The 16,834-nt window shown below is 40.2% G+C and overlaps 1 long non-coding RNA gene across 1 annotated transcript; it reads left to right on the top strand.

The window, feature by feature from the left end:
* Nucleotides 1–1,823: 1,823 nt before the first annotated feature.
* On the top strand, nt 1,824–3,089 carry LOC113146244 (uncharacterized). The gene is made up of 3 exons (XR_003297328.1): nt 1,824–1,901; nt 2,143–2,398; nt 3,049–3,089. It is a non-coding gene; the product is annotated as an uncharacterized LOC113146244 (long non-coding RNA).
* The last annotated feature ends 13,745 nt before the right edge of the window (nt 3,090–16,834 follow it).

Genomic DNA, 16,834 nt, shown 5'->3' with positions numbered 1-16,834 from the left:
TTATGATACTGCTGGATGTTTTCATGACTACAAATCCAGTTGAGAGGACAACCTGTTTCTCTTCTCTCCTCGTCTCTGCCTGCTCCTGTGTTCCAGAGAGTAGAAACCATGTTTGACAGCATGCCTAATATGTTATTCAATTACAATTAATGACAAGAATGATAGATATAGTGCTGATATAAAGTTGGCAAGTACAGAGAAGCTGCTGCATGGTAGGGATGGAAACTATGTAAACATTTTATTCAGTAACATGCTCCTTTTCTAGTGTTTTTTTTTCCCTGTCTTTCTTTGTGGAGGTCAGAGGTCAAGGTCAGATACAGCGTGGCAAGCTCTTCAGGAATACTTAAAGCTACACAATATGAAGGTTCAAACCTGGGACAAACATATGACCTCCCATCCCTATCAGCCTGCCCCCTTACCCCAGTGATGCTGTGCACTTCCTATATACAATCTGTCTCTCTAATGTGCACCACACACACATACACACACAGTCCTGCTTACACCACATGGTCATCAGGGGATAGGGCAACAGGGAGATGAAAAGTACTGACAGAGCTGTCATGTCCATCACCACTCATAGAAAGCCATCTTTGTTTGCTGCAGTTTCATATCTTGATAAATAGCAAGTGTGAACCAGACATGGGCTCAACCTGTCATAGATTACCACTAGTTAATAAAGATATGAACATCTGTTGGTGAAGTTAGATTAAATATATGCATCCATCCATCCATCCATCCATCCATCCATCCATCCATCCATCCATCCATTCTCTTCTGCTTATCCGTGGCCAAGGTGCGGGGGCAGTTGTCTAAGCAAAGATGCCCAGACCTCGCTCTTCTCAGACACCTTGACTAGCTTTTTCACGAGGACAACAAGGCCTTTCCAGGTCAGGCGGGAGATGTAATTCCTCTAGGGTGTCCTGGGACTTCTCCGAGGTCTCCTCGGACATGCCCAGAAAACCTCCCCAGGGAGGCGCCCCGAAGGCATCTGAGACAGATGCCCAAACCACCTCAACTGGCTCCTCTAGATATGGAGGAGCAGCGACTCTACCCTGAGCTCTTCCCGAATGACTGAGTTCCTCACCCTATTGCTAAGGGAGCACCCAGCCACCCTGTGGAGGAAACTCATTTCAGCCACTTGTATCTGAAACCTGATTCATTTGGTCATGATCCAAAGCTTATAACAATAGGTGAGGGTAGTGTCCAACAGGCAGTGTCCAACATGCACCAGAAATGAGTCCGTCTCAACGCCGGCAATGCAAGTCAGACTCTCACTCTAGTTGTACAGGAACCGGGCAGCCTGCAGCATCTATGAGGCCCCATAGATTAGATTAAAATTAGAATTTTAGCCTGGGGCTAAAAACTACATTTACCCGCTGTGTAAATCAACTTAATATGATTTTGTTGGAGATTTCGATCTTAGGGCTTTATGTTTTTATGAGAAAAGTAGAACTGACATTGTTGCCAGCACAGATGGTCCTCCTCAGGTAAAGAAGTGAACATACTGTACACCTGTAATTATGGTCCGTTTGTGATGAAATGTCACATCATCATCTGTTGATTAGATAATCTTCTACATATACACCTGGAAAACATTCCAAAGCTCTGTCTCAGCCTGTGTGACCATAGTATTCCTATGTGAATATTACATGAATATTATACTGTTTAATGTTTTATTTGGTAAATAAATCAGATGTGTTTGGACCTATTTAACTGGTAAATATGGACAGAAAGAGAAGAGTGAGGTGGACCTCGTGAAAGCTGGGCTTGTGTGATCAGGGAAGAATGAGGCCAGGTGTGAGTTAACGGTAATGTGCTGTTGACAGGTGGGCTCTGCTACTCGTGACTCTCTGCAGGCAATAAAGAGGTGCAAACGGATGAACAGAAACTAGGCCAAGCAGGTATAACAATATTGTACTGCACAATCTAAGCAAACAATGCACTTTCTCAGGCGCTCAGAACTAAATGTCCTAACCTCCACTGTCCTAAGAGTAACACCAATTCATTAAATGATGTTAAATCATATTTTTCAGGTTATTAATTGCAAAATGTTTATCATTCTAAATGTTAGTGTGTTGCATTTCTTTGTATTAAACTCAAAGTAAAATGCATTTTCATGCACACATAACATTCTTTTCATAGGGGCTGTGTTGCTGCAGTGAGCTACATCTTCCCTGTGAAGAAAGAGTTCACTGCAGGCATTGGAACAATGAAGAGAGTAGATAATGCAGTTAAAGCTCCACTGTGCTGCAGAGTACTGAACCCTTTCACCTCAGGACTGGCTGCACTGAGTTCAGTGTCTTCAGGAAAGATTGTATAAGAAAGCCTTCAGTAGCTGCTACATCACCAGGCCTGGAAATGAACCTCAGATAATCTAAATCCAGTGTGACCCACAAAGGTCCCTCAAGAGTCTTTTTTACTATTAAAACTGAAAATAGTCACTTCAGTTGGTCCTCGCTTTCACTGATGGCCAACAACGTGATACAGAGCAGTTTGAAGTCCAGTTTAGCTTTGCCAGAATGCAGCAGAGGTGGGGGAGAGCAACAGAATAGAGAATATGAATGAATGGTAATGAAGGTGTAAGTGTTTCTACTACAGTTTCTTTGTTGCACACTTTATTTGTGCATAATGGTCATACTCCTGACTGCTAGAGGGCTGATATTACCTCTCTATTTTGGGGCACAGGTGCATCATATGTTACATATGTTACATTTAGTTGTGACTATTCATGTATTATTCAAATAGCCATAGTGCCAACCTTGTAGTCACACCAGATGAATACTGTACATGAGCTATTTGTACTGTATTTACTGCTAGTGAAACCAGAGACAACAGCAGTGGGTGAAGTGGACATAATTAATGGATTTCCTTGGTAAAAAGAAAAAATACTTCAGAATGGGGCCAGAATCAATAGATGGTGCGATAAAGTGATTGGATTTAGTATTAAATTACTCAGAGCTATGATATAATATTCTGTTGTGGAAACCTCTAACTGTGTTTATTTTTAGTTATCTGATGTTTTATTTCTTTGACTGGTGATCTGTCCAGGGTGTACCCTGATTCTCATCCAAGTCGGTTCCAGCCCAACCCCATGACCCCTGGTATAGATAATGGATGGATGTTTTATTTCTCCTTTGCATTCCTGTCAGTCTCCTTGGCGCCTGATTAATGCTGTTCAGTCCTGTATGAACACACTTCCTGTAACATTACCAGTGGGAACTGACATCATTCAGTGTGAACGTGGTTCACAGAGAAGCTGGGCTGGGTGAAGGTGGCCATGTTTAGTTACCTGCTCAGGCTTCTCATTTACTGTAGTTGGAGGGGAAAGGATGTCATGTTCGTTCTTGATTAGAACAAGGAGTGTGGGGTGAAGGGGATGATATGTATACAGTACTCTCTTTTATCTCTCCTTTGCAGCTAACAATCATTTTTACATTTGTCATTTAATTGGTGGAGTGTTTTCTCAACTAATTGTGTAGTTGTTTTGCTTTGAAAAAGTGAGAAATAATATCTTACAGTCCAAGGTGAGGTTTTCGAACTGATTTTTCTCTACCAGCACAGCAAAATCCAAAGATATTCAAGTAAGATAAGACCAAGAAAACATCACATTTGGAAGCACCTTTGCAGTTACTACAGCAGTCACAACTAAACATCTAACCCCAGTATTTATCGTCCCCTAAACCTGGACCTTATTGTCCTACTAAGTCCTACTCCTCACACAGTCCTCTGAATGAGTGTCAGGCTAAAATGTCCTTCACTCCAAAAATCTTCTTGGTATAAATCTCTAACTGGTCCTTACAGAAACAGAGATACAAGTACACACACACACGCACACACAAGCCCACCCCCACCCAACCCAAGCCCCCAGTAAGACCCCCAGGGTGATCTGCAGACATTGTTATGGCCATTGAGAAGCGGCCGTGCACACACACTCGTGGGTTCAATGAGGGCGTCTGAAGGAGGGGCATAAGGGGGATTGATGTGAGCACTTTGGGGCCCGGTGGGGGTATCGAGGAGGATTGTTCGCTGTGATCTACAGTGGCTTCACAAAGTTTCACACCCCTTCACTTTTTGAATACTTGATTGCATTGCACATTTTACAAATGGATTTCAAAATGCAATTTTTTCCCCATCACTCTATATTGACAGTCTACCCATAATGACTAAGTGAAAAAATGTTAGGAAGCATTTATTTTAAAAAGGATATTTAAAAAGAAAGAAATATTATTATGGGTAGGACAGGCTGTCTGGTGACTTTTAAAAATGTTAGCTTGTCACTCAAGTTCTTAGCTCACCAGGCCCAGAAAACACAGCTCCTCCCTCTACTGTGAAACCACAACTTGTCGTTTTTAGGTTTCAGTTTTTAAACAGTTTAAACAAACAACATATCACCGTTGTGGGTTTCTTTTAAACGTCGAACAGAGCCAGACTAGCTCCCACCTGCTGCTTGCACAGTTAATGCTAAGCTAATCTGCTAGAGAGTAGTATCAATATTTTTTTTACTCTTACCGAGAAAAAAACAAGAAAAAAAATTCATGTAAAAATATCACCTAGTCCCACATGACCACATGCCACACACAGTCCATAAGACAGAAAGCTCTTTATCATACATTCTTCTCCTGTTATTGGTGAGGGGTCATCGGTTTCAATAGGCCAATAAGCACACACATGACGTATGAAATTGCAGTAGCACTGACCTATAAAAGTCCCATTTAGTTGTCATATAATCAATGATTTACAAAGTATATGTGTATCTGTGACTGCGTTTCATTGGGTATTAAATGATCATGGTGGCTTTAATAGTGATCTTCCCACTGAAATCAATTACTTTTATTCACCTTAAGCAGAAAAGACATTGTTGCTATGAAAGCCACTCTGTGAAAAATCCATATTGTATCAATAACCTTTATTAACCTTTTATTGTGCTTGTGTGTGTGTTGAATGTAATAATATCTCAGAAATCCCACCTGCTGTTGTCAGGTCTAACACAGTCATTGCACTTTTCTACAGAATACATTAAACACTGCAGAATAAATCACAGTTGAAGGCATCTGAGGAGCTGTTCCCTCCTGCAGTGTCATAAACCTGTGGAAATGAGCTAGAGCTGTGTAAACCACTGGCACACTTGCTAAAATTCACACGGGACTCGGCAATCTCAGTGTTTTTTGGTTTTCCGTACACAGAGAATTGCCACTTACCTGATGTGAACACCCTCTGTGTTCACACATAATGATCATGAATACCACAGTCTTCACATCTTTTGTTCAAATCTAATGCAGACATTCCCCTTCTCATGAAGCAAATCCTCCTCTGAACCCCAAACCCAGCCCTGTCCTCCTCTTCCTCGCCTTCCTCTTTCACCAGCATCAGAGTCCCTCGTTGAGAGCCATTTGCCTTGAAATGGATTGGATCCTGAAGTGGTGGGAATCCTGTGATGCAGAGCAGGGTTTGCATTTGCACCCACTGATATGTGACACTGATATGTGGAGAGATGCAGGGTGATGGAGAGATTGAGAATGACAGGGATGGATGAGCAGAGCAGGGAAAGATCAGGAAAGGATATCCTCAAGTAACATTGCATATTTACGCCTTTTGAGATTTGCATTTAATAATTTTAGGCTTTAAATGAAACAAACCACCTTTTACATTTTAAAGACTGATCTACAACTAAATAATCGGTTAATCTCATTGTTGATCCTAATGCTTAGTTTGTGCCGAGGCAGAAGAGAGTACATTATCAAAAATTTGTTCTTTATAGAAATACATTCTATTCTTTTTAGCAATCATTGTACAATATTTTAGTCTTTCATTTGTTTTTACTAAAGCTAAAATCAGACTGCATTTATATGTGTATAGTTCTTGGAAATGCCTTAGTGCATTTTACCCTATATGAAATATTTTGTGTCCATGTTTTTAACAGAGAAGCTGTTTTTGTGTGAAACTAATGCATTGTTCCTCACATTTCCTCACTGGATTCCGAGCATGTTTTTGTGTTTTTGCAGTACAATGCACCATCATCCAGCAATACACAGTGTTGGCTAATTGAAGATTCTTCAGAAGATATTATGACTCGGTCACTTTTTTTTGGCGTTCCACTGTTCAAAATGTAGTGTACAGTCACAAATAGATTTATGAGATGACACCCCAATGACTGGCAGTGGAAAGGAAGTGGGGCAGTGGGGCCAGAGCTTCAGATGCTGTTTGACTTTGGTCAAAACATACTGATGCCTTTACATTAACATTTGGCTCCTTGACTGGTGTAAACAGTAGCAGAATAGAAATAGTCCAAAAATGGTAATACATTTTAGAAGTGGTATCTAGTACCTGAAAATAAAGACAAACGTAATCCTAAAGTATATAAAATAAGTGTAAACAAAGCTGGATTTTTAGCACAGAGCTTTCTTCAAATGAACAAAAATGGGCTCTTAATTTTTACAGCACCAGGAAGAGAGCGGTGCTTTAGATCTAATGCCAGCCATTAGCTACAGAAGAGGGTTTCAGCCTGTGATCCAGTGATTGATGAGAACCTTAATGGGGCACTGTTAAGATGAAAAAGTAGAGAGGAAATGTGTCCCATCTCTCCACCACACATTTGCAACAAGTGTAGGAAAAAAATACCATAGTGACAATGTTGTGTGTTGGTGTGTGCATGCACTTTGAAATGTGTCTCTGTCTATGCAGCTGCATGTGTATTAATCTTTATCCCCGCATAGATCACTGCCTGCATGTCCACTGTTAGTGCTGAGAAATGTGTCTGAAAGTGTATGTATGAATGTGTATGTGAGGAGATAAAACTGGGTTGGACTAACCTGCTAATGGCTGTGTATTCGATAAGAGACACTTACACCACTCAGGCAGACAGTAATGCAAACACAGATCCATCCTCTTGGTGTTTCTATTCCAAGATAGCTGCTTTCTTGGAAAGCTAAGTGGAGCATTAGCAGATGGTCTGTGTATTTTAATGGAGTTTTTTTCCCATAGTGGGAGGTAGTTATTTATTTTCTATGTAACTAGATAGCAGGAATAGAAGGACAAAGAACCTGATTGGATGATTGTATTGTACAAATGATTCCTATCTCCAACAACAAGATTAAAGTCCAAATGAACTTATCTGTGCTGCCTCGTCACCTAAAACGAACTGCTATTCAGACACTTCAACACACTGTATCACAAGGTATAAACCCAAAGTGTGATCAGTTCTGTCAACTCATGTTGTATCACTGTTGCATCTGAGTCTGCAACATCCTTTTATCTCGTCACGACTTATAAAGCAGTGTGTGCATGACAAAAAAGCCAAGCCAAAACTGCCTGAATGTCAGTCATGATGGGCATTCAAATACCAGAGTAGCCTTTGAAGTCAAAAAAGAAAGAAGTGCTGAGGAGAAAGGATGGAAAAAACTGTCTGCCCTCACTTTCCCTCTCTCTCCCAGTCTCTTTGTGTCTTTGTGAACTTGCTCTCCTTGGATGAAACACAAAGGCCCCTAAAGGAGAAAGGCCCCAGAATCGCACCGACCGCCACACACAGATCTTTTCACTGGAGCCAGCCGTTGGAGCCACATATCCAATGCCTATTCTCCCGTAATGCGTTTGTGTGTATGTGAGTACACCCCCATCTCATGTAATCTATGGCTTCTTCCCACATTAAAACCAAAAAGGAATGTGACAACCAATCGAGGCAGAGTCCAATTAATCTGAGAGACGAAAAGTTTGATCATGATAAAGTCATTTCAAAATGTTTCAAAAGAAAATGTTCATCTCAGATGCAAATGTTGCATACAGACTTTGTTTTTACCTAAACATATTTAACATTTATGTCTCCAAAGATGTTACTAACCACTAAACCCAAAAATATGTAAATTATAAAATGTGACTGAGATGAGATAGAGCTTTTTAACATTACCAGCAATAGTAATAACACCTCAGTGTCTTAAGTTATAGGAAGGTGTGCCACGTCTCAGGTTCATGAATTGTGAACAAATGAGCACAAGCATTTCTTTGTACCTCTAACGATGTGCTAGAAAACTGCAATTTTAGATATTGTTTTCTGTATTTATTCAAAGCCTGGGGACAGGGAAGAGGAGGACTGCAATGAATGAGTTTCTACAGAGTCTGGGTTGCATGTAGAAGAAGTTGAACCCTTGTGAAAACTTCCTAGTTCACTTCCTTGGCTGTGACCCTCGCTCTTTCAATCCCACCCACTGTGACCCAGCATGGGAATGCCAGAGGAGGAGGTGGGATGAGGCTGCCAGCAGCATTCCACGGCTTGGGCTGTGATAGATCTGAGAAACAAAAGCATTGCAAAGACAAGAGGAGGTGTAGGCATGAAAGAGGAGAAGGGGAGATTATGGGTTAGACTGGGAGAAGGAGGTAGGACAAAGCTGGAGAAAGCAAGGAGCAAGGATTTAGTTAAAAAAAAATTGGGGGGAGATAGGGAAGAGGAGATATGCAATCCTGTATGTGTATGTGAGAAAGAGAGGGCTTGTAGGCTGGACCCCATTCCTCTTCCCATGATCTGTATAGACACAGGACCACGCCAGGTCCTGTTCTCACACAGCACTGCCCTCAAACATCCGTTACATCCCATTACTGCTGACGCAGGGCTCCCAAAGAAAGTTGGAAGGGCATGATGAAATTGGGGTCAAAGTGAATTTGAAGGCATGTGATGAGGACCATTAGGTTATGAGGTGTCTTATAGCGCACAGACTTTTGTCTCTCCATCAGAGTGGCATCTCAGATTTAAGGCTGCAAGGATGAGAGGCCATTACAATAATCTTTCCACCAGTGCGTTAATCTTCTTGAGATGATGTGAAGCTGCCTATATAGGAAATTGGAAATAACGTAAGAAGACTTGCTGAAATGTTAAGTAATGTTACTGAGTGTTTAGTTTTTGATGTGGCTTGAACACTGGGTCATAGCAGGAAGTGTCATAACAAAGATTGTCCATGTACCTTTGGAAATATGTTGATGTTGCAACTACTCACAGGGCTGGTTGGTAATCTGTTATACCTGGCAAGATAACTGCTGTTATGCTATCCAGCCAAACACATACTAGTACTAGTTAGTGGTTTCAAACTGTATTATCTTTGTGCTGGTGTGTTTACTTTGCCATAGCAAAGAACTGAAGAGGAAAAAAGCTCCACCGACGATGGCTGGTTTACTGACAGCTCTCTACTGTGCAGCAGTTTGTACTTCAATAGAAAAGGGAAGAAAATAAAAGGTGATGGTGCAACACAGCTATGACAGCTCCATTTCCTCTGGACGCTCTGGTTCTCCATTCTCTCAATGGCCAATATTACATGAGGTTTAATGTATTTGTCCTCATAGGAAAATTAGGTTTGGACTCCATACTGCAGTATCTCATAATCACACAAAGTATTTACACCAAACGATGTAAGAACTACTACACAAGAAGCTGCTGTCAATAGCATCTTTAAGTGAGGTGTGATACAGGCTTCAGTGAGTGTTTGTAACCAATGAAGTCTGTCCTTTCTACTCACTTGGTCATTGTGTGTTCATGCATGAACTGAATAGACAGACAATTTTTAACACCAGTGACTTTAATGATTTGGTTTAATCAACTGACAAATTTGAGATTTAAGTTAAAATGATACTGTAGGTTACTGTATGAAGCAGTAAACCCATGACATATGACACCAACACACACCACCAACCCATAACACCTACATCTCCTCAGAAAATACAACCTTTGTTGCATTTTAGAGCACAGTAATATGTACCTGTGTATTGTCAGCGTGAACTCCTAACTCCTATATGAGGTAACACGTGCAATACACTGACGTAAAGTAATAATTGTCTTGTACCCCACAGATCTGGGATCAAACACAATCTCCTCACATTTCACTTAAAGGTAGTTAGCATTATACTAGTACATACATTTCTTTAGCTCGCAATGATACGCTAAATCATAAGCATTATTTTTGTTGATGCTTTAGAAGACGCGTCAAATGCTTCAGGTACACATATAGCCTCTCACCACCTAGTACATATACACATAACCATACATTAAATTAGAGAACATACAAGTATTTGTTGCTAAGCTGAAGCCACTCTGAGACCTCAGTTCTCTGTGGAAGCCAACATATGTGTAAAGTGTGGGCCTCATTATGCATGTGTTTGACCTTCTGGCCCTCATTATCTCAAATTCTTCTCGTCCACTCCTTCTAATACAAACCCCCTCCACACAGAGAATGACCATGGGAGGTGAATTTCAAGAAGGTCAGAAAGACAAAGAATTTCCCTTAAAAAAATCAATTTTCCAAAAAGCCACCAAAACCTCGCAATATTTGTAGCCACACTGAGAACCAATTCATTTGGGAGACACAGGGAGACGTTTTTCAGTTGTCTTCATGTAGTTAGTGAGATGGCTGTTTTTATAAAATGGAGCAAATGGCTGCATGTTGCTATAGAATCACCTTGAGGCTGTTTTAAATGTTTTAGATCAGTTAGTGCAATGAGGGTCGCAGTTTTTTAAGACCAGGTATATTGTAGTACTTACACAAACAGATTCTTTCTTAAAGTTGTATATTTAGGGCAGCACGGTGGCTGAGTGGTTAGCACCGCTGCCTCACAGAAAGAAGGGCCTGGGTTCGCAACCCATCAGGGACCTTTCTTTATGGAGATTGCATGTTCCCCCCATGTTTGCTTGGGTTTACTCTGGTTTCCTCCCACAGTCCAAAAACATGTATGTCAGGTTGATTGGTGACTCTAAATTGCCCATAGGAGTGAGTGTGAGTGTGTGAGGTTGTTTGTTTCTATGTGGCCCTGTGATGGACTGGTGACCTGTACAGGGTGGACCCCTGCCTTTCACCCAAAGAGAGCTGGGATAGGCTCCAGCAAATCCCTGTGACCCTGGTTAAGGAATAAGCAGGTATAGATTATGGATGGATGAAAGTTGTATATTTACATATGAGTTAGTCAGCAAACTGTCCCAGTACTGTTATGTATTTAATTAGGGAACCTCTAGCAAATACAGTAGTTATATCAGTTAAAAACTCCCAGTTGGTGATGTGGTGTAAAGAGAATATCATCTGCATAGTAAGTTTTTTGTGCCTAAACAGTAGTTTTTGTGACAAAGGTGCAGCACATCATAGTGTCCTACTGAGACACTAGGAGGTGTATAACAGCCGTATTATTCAATGGTCCTGTGACAAGCTGAATATGGCCTTTATACGCCTCATAGTGTATAATGGCCATATTATTCTATGGTCCTGATGAAAGGCTGAATATAGCCATTTGATGGGATGATATCATTTCAAAGTGCCATGTAATATAGACATTGCATGTAATGTTCTCTCATCCATGTCCATGACTTCCATGTCCCCCTGACCCACATCAAACAGACGCCCCCTCCCTTTTTTTTAGCATCCAATACCAAGTCATATAATTTCTTCATCACAAAACTGTGAAAAATGATAACACAAATACCAAATCTTTTTGTGTCCTTTGTGGATGTATAGTAACTGCTCTATTAGTACACACGCTGAGAATATTCAGTTCTAGGTTACTTTCAGATTGTACCATATTGTACCAGATATTAATTAAAGGTTACATACAGAAAAGACAGAACTCTGTGACATATGCCTTTAATTTTCACTGTGAGGTTGGAGAAGACTTGGCATCATACTATGCATATATATTTTAGGCAGGCTTCCAGAGTAATGCTGGATGTATTATGATAAGAGTTCTGTGGAAATGGAGCCGCAGCAGATTAATCAGGACATTATGACGTCAAGCTTTATAACCCACACTGGCCTAGTGGCATACTAACTCCTGTTTTCACAGGCACCTCCAAACCGCTTACACTTTTACCTGTTTTGCAGATGCAATTGTCATTAGTAAAGCTGACACATGCACACAGACAGACCTGCATACACAGGAACCTACACACATTATTTCTCCCTCTCATGACACACAGTGCTGTTGCTCTACTACAGTGTATTCGCTCAATACTGATGAGATAAGTAGGCTAACGAAGCACCTCTCATAACATGAGTGTCACCACCCAGAGATGCTGTAGAGGTTAGCATCAGGGTATATATAGATATATGGATGGTAGAGAAATCAGCAGAGAAAAAAAGACAGGTTTCTTCCCAGGCATGTCTACATGTGCTTATATACTATATACGTGTGTGTGTGTGTGTGTGTTTTCTGTACCACATGTGCACCAGTTGTGACTAAATGACGATACGTCAGCATGCCTGTGAATTTCTGTAGAGTACAAGGGTCTCCGCAGTCCAGTGAGTCTGTGAGAGAAATAGAGAAATGGGTGTATATTTAGGCTGGCATCAATGTGGTGGGAGTCCACACTGCAGGGTCTGGCCGCCAGCCAAACTCCTCTGTTACCAAGGAAACGTGCTGCAGCCTGGCATCAGAGGGCAGCAGCCTAATTTAACCATTTTTGGCCTTTTTTCTATTACTGGGCCAAGCTTTTTGTGTAACCTTTAGCATTGTTAATGAATCTGTTCACCATTATCTCAGAGATGAATCCTGGCTGCTGTCATTGTAAATCTAGATTCATGCATATAATGGATTTCCCTTTTTAGGTGCTTTATCCAAGAAATCTGTCCTATAGAACTGGTTGTATTTTGAAAATATAGTCATCAGATACAATTAAAATTAAGGTTATAATCCACAAAATGTAACAGTTTTAATGAAACGTAGTCCAGTTTCTGCTCTGTGCAGTTATCAGCTGTTCCAACAATTAAATAAGAAATTGGGGGAAAAAACAGAACATTTGCAACTCTCTGCTAAGTCAAGTCAAATTTTCTTTCTTAAATCCTCATTATTAAATCCTTATGTTTTGACTAAAGAACATTTGACACAAGTGACTGAAAGACTGACAGGGTGAATAATGAGTCAAAGCTCTGCTGTTCTCTCATTTGTCTGAAGCACCAGCAGCTTTTCAGACAAAGTGAAAAACAAGCAATCTTCAAATGCATCAGAAGTGTGTGTCGGAAGCTACCATGTCGTGGCAAGATATTTCAGAATGAATTCTTAGAAACCAAACAGTTCAGCCAGTGAAAAGAGGAAGGTAGAAGCCACATGACAAGAATGAACTCTGAGACTCAGTGACCATGGAACAGTCTGGATTGAGGAGATAAGGACATCTGCTTTTTGCTCTTCACCAGTTTCCTTCTTTTCAGTTTATTTACATATTTTGAAACTGAAAGCTTTGGAGCTTCTTCATTGTATTGTCTTCGTTTGCATCTAGTGGGGCTATTGTTAATATATGCTTTTCATCATGTTCTAGTTTTTAGTGTGGGGGCATATGTAATAAGAATGCATATTAATGCCACCGAAGACCACAGTGCAGCATTTCACTACCTATTATCAGAGTGCCATCTGCTGGCCTAAGTATTAACAATGAATTACTGTTTGACCTTACACACACACTTTAGGACTTTGTCTTCAATTTTCACTATGTTAATTATAAATTCCATTTCAATACCTTTATTATACTGCAGACTCTTGTAGGTGATAAACAAAAAAGAGCCACCAGGCACTAAGATATGTGTTTGATGAAAGATATGTGTTTAGTGTATTACCATATTTGTAATCCTGGTGGTAAATACAATACAGACTATTTCACGTTTTAGAGAAGCATGGTGGGTGAGTGGTTAGCATTGTTGCCTCACAGCAATAAGGTCCTGGGTTTGCAACATGGCCTTTCTGTGTGGAGTTTGTATGTTCTTCCTGTGCTTGTGGGTTTTCTGAAGGTTCTCTGGTTTCCTCCCACAGTCCAAAAACATGTATGTCAGGTTGATTGGTGACTCTAAATTGCCCATAGGAGTGAGTGTGATTGTGTGAGGTTGTTTGTCTCTATGTGGCCCTGTGAAGGACTGGTGACCTGTACAGGGTGTACCCCTGCCTTTCACCCAAAGAGAGCTGGGATAGGCTCCAGCAGATCCCTGTGACCCTGGTTAAGGAATAAGCGGATATAGATAATGGATGGATGGATTGATGGATGGACTTCAATGGTAAGGTTTTATTGGGTGACTGATTTTTTTTTTTGTTGTTTTTAAGTTCTATCTTAAAGTTAAATTATGCCAATGCTGCCCTGCATCTGCAAACAGTCATTCCTCATGAGCTAAACCAAAATGTTTTGTGATAATGCATTTCTCATAACACGAAGCGTCCATGTATGAATTATCTGCACAGTCTAAAGTAAACAGACTATGTTATACTGTCTACACATTTACATACCCACCTGCATACATGCATATATATACTGTACATTCACATATACTAAATATGTACAGCATACACAAAACACTATTTTATATCATTGTATGTATTGTTCCATAGATTAACTGCTTTTACTGCAATGAATTAAGATCTTATTTGCCTTTGCAAAAAGTTATTGATTGTGCATAGTGGGATATGCGTAGTGTCCATACACAATATAGACACAGTGCCCTTCTGTCATTACACAGAAGCTGAAATTGGTAATGACATTAAAAAACAGGAAGATATATGTGGGAAAGAGGCTGTACCTTTCCAGTTACTCCACACAGTTCCTCTTTCTGAAGAAGTCTGCCATATTTCACTTTCAAAACATTACTCTTCCTGTTTTTTATGGTATCCATTGTGCCTGCAAATGAATGCAAACTACATGAACACATAGACATAAACCTGCCCTCCAGTGTCAGGATGGCCACTCACACTGACCTCCCTGTACATGCTACTGCAAGACATCAAGCCCTGGTAGTAGTGGAGACCTGACATGTGGTGAAGATGGCAGGGCTTGCTCTGTTTATTTCTGTAGAGCTGTCACTCACAGCTTCACCACCTCCTGTGCGTGTTAACAAAGCTGACATGTCTCTAGTAAACAGAGAACACTAGTACTACATATGTGCACAGTAGTTTATGTTAATAACACCCTTGTTGTGCAACAATAGGAAAATGTAGTTTTAAAATTCAATGTTGTTTATTGTTAATTTATATTTGGTTGTTTTTCCATTGCCTTTGCCTTAAAAATGTAAAATAAAATTAATAATAATAATAACGTTTTTCATATAGTATCACTGTTTCTAACAGTGTGAAACTGTCTGGTCTGAACCTTTTCATGTCTAAAGGTTCTGTTTCTTCTCTCTGGTTGAAATCATTCTAAGTTAACTGTTTGCATAAAGGTTTATCCATTTTACATGCGTTAGAATAAACCTTTTGACATGTGCAGACAGGTTTCACCCAGTGTGAAGTTTTTAATCTGCCCAAAATATAACAGAGGAAGCCATGTCGCAATTTGGTTGAGGATTTTGGCTTTGTTCAATTCATAATTTAGTTCATCAAGGCAATAAAGAATACTTATATCAGCCACAGAATTTTTTTTGAGGGAGAGAAATGATTGTATAAAATTTTTGGATAGCTAAAATTCTTTCTGATTGGGCCAGTCTGCTCTAGTGGAGGCAGTTACATGATGCATATTATTTTGATTGAGTTGTTATTCTGGTAATTAGTGGTCTATTAGGGTTCATGTAAATGCAGCTAGTGACAGAATCACAAGGATATTTAATTAACAATTCATTTGATGGGGCTGAGTGGAAACATAGCAAACAAATGAATGAGGTGGCTGTCAAAGAGCCAAACATCTAGAGGTGTGTGTGTGTGTGTGTGTGTGTGTGTGTGTGTGTGTGTGTGCGCGTGTGTGAGGGTGTGTGTGTGTGTGTGTGTGTGTGTGTGCGTGCGTGCGTGTGTGAGGGTGTGTGTGTGTGTGTGTGTGTGTGTGTGTGTGTGTGTGTGAGAGAGAGAGAGAGAGAGACAGAGAGAGCCTAAATGGGGGCAGGCCCCAGCTCCCCCTGCTGAGTTTTACCAAGCATGAGTCCAGACCCAGCAAACAGAGAATCTTTCATGGGTGGCTGCAGGTGAGCACAGCCCCCAAGTCTAAAATGATGATTACATATTCAATCACATGTAAGCCTTCTCATAGAATTTCAGATTGTGAGCTTGATATAACTGTATATTGTAACCATGTCTTTGCATTTACACTCTCTGGTTATAGCAATGAAAACTGAAAAAAGTTCTCAGAGTAATGTCAGTGCTCCAGTTACATTAAGACAGATTTCTGAGACTGAGATGTCCGGTTTGCTATCCAGCTTCTCCTCGCATAGCGTTCAGCACATTACACATTGAGCCAGAATATCATGGCTGCTTGCTCTATGAGGACGCTGTGTATTTGTAATAAAGAAATGAAGACATGTAGGAGCCATATTTTACAAACAGGCCTTGAGGTATTTGAAAGTTTCTTTTAGCAGAAGGCAGGAAATCTGTTTGCCATTAATGTCACTAGATGGCAGTATTTTACTTGCTTTTGCTTAACTGTAGGGATAAACAACATTATGAAGGGCAATTGATTTTTGAATATAGCATAAATCAGCAGGATATTTGACTGATGGAGACCTAGAATATAGGATCATGTAGCCACGGGTGTCTGATTTTATGAGTGTGTCCTTATCTTAAGATATCACCAGTGTCATGCAGCAACATTAAGCAAAGAGAAGATAAACAGAGGAATCTGTTGTAGATGAAACACAATAAATTCCAGTGTCGGCAATGTGTCATCATGTCATAGGTCAGTGCTTTTTACACTTCGTTACCAGAGCTCATAAATCACATGGGTCTTACTACAGTTTAAATATTCAGTGAAGCTACTCACACCTCATGTGAAGTTATAAAACAAACTCGCTTTACAGTGTTAAAAATATCCTGAGTATTTGAGCAGCTTGTGAATTTAAGAGAAATGTAAATGTTATTAATATTAAAAATGAATTCACCTAATTTTATCCTTTGGAATCTCAAAGCCAATCTCCAGGTTTAT

The sequence above is a fragment of the Mastacembelus armatus genome, chromosome 7 (assembly GCF_900324485.2).
Source record: "Mastacembelus armatus chromosome 7, fMasArm1.2, whole genome shotgun sequence".
Taxonomy (NCBI): Eukaryota; Metazoa; Chordata; class Actinopteri; order Synbranchiformes; family Mastacembelidae; genus Mastacembelus; species Mastacembelus armatus.
The sequence above is the reverse complement of the archived record's forward strand: the minus strand, read 5'-3'. Positions and strand labels throughout refer to the sequence as shown.